We start from the raw sequence: 4,788 nt of genomic DNA, 5'->3' as shown, positions 1-4,788 counted from the left end.
GGCCCTGGAAGCCACAGCTGCTCCTGCTGTGGTGGGTGAGTGGTTGGAAGCGCTGCTGGAGGCACCAGAGCTCGTGGGGGAGGATGCAAAGGGAGGAGCAAATCAGGCTGGTTTCCCTGCCTGGTCCATCAGCTTCCAGCTGGGAGATCCCACTGGAGAGTGGTGATTTTTGGTGCCACATGCCCAAATAGGGGCTCCTCCTGTAGATGATTCATCGAGGAAATGCCTCGTGTGCCCTCAGACCAATGGCAAAACTCACATTTTGGTCCCAACTCTTGATGTGTTTTGGCTCCCAGTCCCTCATAAACCTCTCTTGAAGGGAAAAAAATAACCTTCATTGCTGTTAGAATAGACCCACGTCCCATAAAAAGCCACATCTCAAAACAGCTCCATCACAGAGGGGGCTTCCCTGGATTGCTGCAGTGCCTACACAAAGAGCACAACACAAACATTACTGGAAATCAGTTTTCATTTGGTAAAATGAGCAAATCACTCAGTTTGCTGGGCTAAATACAGAGCTACAGGAACAAAGGGCACCTGTGTGGGACAAATAAAGCTGTACAATTGCTTAAAGCTTCCTATAAAAAAAGATTAACAGGAAAAGTTATTTTCAACTCTCTTGAAAACAGCATAAAAAACTGAGTTGCTCAGAATCATTGGAAAATGGAAAAATAAAGGTAGTTGCAACAGTGTTTAACAGATTTTAATAAAACAGTGGAGAAAAAAATGTATTGGGTCAAATTCCTCCAATGTGAAGCTTCATTTAGGCTGCTGATGATTCAAGAGGCACAAAATCAGCCCAAAGAACACTGGTAATTAAAATCTGGGGCTGTTGCCAGACAGATCGATGGCCTATTTGCTCCCTTCAGCCACCCAAGTGACACCAAAAGGGAGTGCCAGTGACAGGCTGGTGACCCACTTGTGAGCTGTGGGGGCCCAGGACACAGATCCTGCCCTCAGCACCACGGGAGCTCCCTGCTCCTCATCCCTTTGCAAAGCCAGAGGAGGATGCATTTGGGGAGGCAGGAGGGATGCAGTGACACCCTCGAGGAGCAACTTCTTCCTGCTTTACCAGGGTTCACTCGGATTTCATACAATCAGACAATATTTGGGTTGGAAGGGACCCTAAAGCTCATCTCATTCCAATCCCCCATCCTTGGGACACCTCCCACTATCCCAGGTTGCTCTGAGCTCCATCCCTTGGACACTTCCAGGGCAGCCACAGCTTCTCTGGAAAACCTGTGCCAGGGCCACACCACCCTCACAGGGAGGAATTCCTCCTAATATCTAACAAGAAATCACTCATTACTCTGAAAAAGGGAGAACAGTGCTCTTGACAGCAATTAAGAAGTAATTAAGGAATTATTTAGCCAGAGGAAGAGCAATGGAAGCAGCTCCGAGCCTGGGCTCACATCCCAAGCCATCATATTTTCCTCTTTCTGTTGAAATATTGGGTGTTAAAGTCAAGGGTTTGAGGACTTGTTCCATTTGGCACCATGGAAAAGGAGTTCTGCCAACCTCCCATTCCCCTTCATCCCCAAATGATCCATTTTGTCTTTTGCTATTCTCACAAAGAAAAGCAAAAAGTTAAAGCTTACCTACACTTTCCTTAAGTCAAAAATCAAAATGTTTGCATTTCAACAGCATCCTGGAAACTGGTTTTGTGTGTAGAATTTATATTTATTTAATAATGGAACCAGGAAAAAAAACCAACAGAGCTGGGACAGAATTTAAGGAAGGTCAATAGGGAGGATAATTTTAAAATATGCTTTTTTCAGAGAAAGCTACCTTATAAAATCATTAAAGCTGGAAAAGAACTATAAGACCACCAAGTTCATTATATATTACCTACAAATAAGCCAAAAGCCAAAGACAAAACGTTTTTCCAAAGTTCTATGATGACAGAATTCGTGCTGCTCCTCTGGTAATGGCTATTGATATTATTGATCCACTTCTTCATGGGAGCACCATTTGATCCGATGTTTGTGGACAGGCTTTCATTTTTCCCCTAATGTAATGCTCTTCCCTACATTTTTCAGTCTCCAGGCTGGATTTTGATCCCCACAATTGTGCTGATGGACACCTTGCTCCTGGTGGAATGAAGAAGACTGGGAGAAGAACAGAGATGTGGGATGTGATATCAGTGACCAAAATCCAGGCTCCTGCTCCTCTGGGACTGATATTTGGGAGCACCCAGGAGATGTTTTAGTGTTATCACCTTCTTTTTTTTGTTTTGCTTTTTTCTCCTTTTTAGAAGTAAGCCTTTTGCCACTCATGCCACTTCCCCTTCTGGGAAGGATCCCACCCACAGCTATTGGGGGCAGCAGGAAGAGGAAACCCTGGAAAACCCCGAGCCACCACGTGGGGTCTGTCAGCACATCACAAGGCACAGGGCCACCGAGAAGGAACCTGGGGCTGCAGACACTGGGCAGCCTCGTGGGCACCCAGGGCTCAGGCAGGCTGAGGTTCAACAGAACATCAGTGATTCCAGGCAAAAATCTGGGTTTGAGGAGGATTCAAACGAAGTTACCCTGAGCACCTGGAATATTGCTAAGGAACACGTTAAAAGAATCCATCTCAGCAGAGGTGTGAGCACCTTCTGCCTCCTTACTAATGAGATCTGGGATATTTAATTCATGGATTTCACCTCAGGGTGGAGATCACTTCCCATTTATTGGCTGCCCCCAGGGCACCACACCCTGGTCCCAGACATTGTCAGGAGAAATCCAAGCGTTCCCTGAAGTTTTTTACCTGCTGGATACAGCATTTGTTTCTTTTAGTGGAATAAACATAAGCAGGTGGCTATTTCTATGGATGCTTCTGTTATACAAAAACATTCAATAAAACTGTCCCCGAGCCATCTGCCTGTGATCAGTGACCTGTCCTTGCTGTTTGACGGCTGAGCTGGAGCAGAGCTGTGCAAACACCAGCACCAATATCCACACACAGCATTTCACACTCGGATTTGTATCAATTTAACGTGGGCAACATGAACGTTTTTGCTTTCTATTCTAGGAAAGGGTTTTTTATAATTCAACTACCAAGAAAGAGGAACAAAATTTGGTAGTTTAAAACTTCAAGGCCAGATTTTTAAGAAATTCATTTGCAGTTCTGTTCCCTATTCTGTTACATTCATAAATCTCAAAAAAAAGAACCAACACAGCTTAAAAAAAAAAAGTGAGAGCAGGTCTGGGTGCTCTCTCACTCATCTTTGTTAACTTTTTTTATCTCTCAGATTAGTAATTCATTACTGAATATCAACTTTGTACAGTTGAGCTACAACAAAAGGGAATAAATGGTCCGTGGGTCTTAGAAATTTGGCAATGGAAAGCAGAAGTGTGTGATCACTACAGATGGGGAATGAGAACAAAAAACAGCAACACAGCAGATTAGGAAATTGTATTATTGCACAAAATTAGAAACTTTTTTTGAGGAGGATCCAGGATCCCTAAATAGCAAACCAGAGCCCAGGAAAGCAAAGCCTCTGTGCCCAACACAGGAGTGAGAGACAGGAAAACCCTTCCTGCACCAGCGTGGGGAGAAAGGATTAAAAATCATGGCATGGCAGACTGGTTTGGGTTGGAAGGGACCTCAAAAATCCTCCAGTTCCACAGAGCCCAGAGTTCAGCTTTACCCAACCAGAGCCACATTTGGGAAAGATGCTGTTCCCACTTACCCTCAAGGAGGAGCAGCAGTGGGACACAGAAAACTCCTGCAAGTCCCAGCTCTTCTTCTGGGGCTGGTTTTAGCCCCAGCTCCTCAGGGTCCTGCAGTTTCCCCTCTCCAGGGGAAGCTCCTCACTCACCTTTCTTTCAGAACCACCGCCAAAGACAGGCCCAGGAAAAGTGGTGAGATGTCACATTGTTCCCAAGGCATTGCAGTTGAAAAGGCTGCAAAAAGAGCAACAAATTTTCTGTTCCAAAGAGAGGCCCAAACAAACATCCAGAGGAAAACAAAGCCTTGATGGACACAGATCACACAGAACTCCCAACAAGTTTCAATAATTCAGCTCCACACACAAATCTCCTCCCACTTTGCTCCAGTACATCAAATATTCCTCCATATTTTTTGCCTTCCCAAGAGCACAGCCCACGAGTGAAGGGGAATATCCACAACCCCTACATGGAAGAGGACAGAAAAGGGAAAGTCTTTGACCTCCTAGGATTCACAGCTCCACACTAAACCCTTTTATTCCCCCCAGGATGGTGGATGTGGGAGTGGAAGGTTCATTAGCACCTGGGCACTCATTTACCAAATGACCACTGACCATCACAAGTGATTTCTATTCCCAACAGATTTATGGGATTATCACAAATAAATGAACTCAAAGGAAAAGCAGGCAAGGATGAAGTGGCGAGGATATTCTGGTAAAGAAAAAGAAAATTAGGGTAATTACAATCAAATATCTGGATTTTTGAAATCTGGATTCAAAACAGGAACAAAACAGAGAGAAAAAAATCAGTTTTGTCATGCCATGTATAAACTAGTGGAGAGCAAGAAAGAACACTGCTAAAGAGTAGATTTCAGCCACTAAAAGTAGTGAAAAAATAAGCCACTCAGATTTAGTTTCATTTAACAAGCAAATGGCTTTTTTTCTGATTAAAAGAGAGATGAATGAAAAATAGAAATATTTGCTGTTTGAGATTTTTCTGATTGTCAGTCAGCATTTTTAGTCCCAAAGTGAAGGGTTTGGCCTTGCAGGCTTTAAGTCCTTCTGGATTTGAACTGGAATAGAACATTAATTGATGGAAGTTGTTGTTCTGCACATCTGGGCATCCTTTTTACAAG

This window comes from Serinus canaria, chromosome 4A (assembly GCF_022539315.1).
Source record: "Serinus canaria isolate serCan28SL12 chromosome 4A, serCan2020, whole genome shotgun sequence".
Classification (NCBI taxonomy): domain Eukaryota; kingdom Metazoa; phylum Chordata; class Aves; order Passeriformes; family Fringillidae; genus Serinus; species Serinus canaria.
This window is presented reverse-complemented; position numbering follows the sequence as displayed.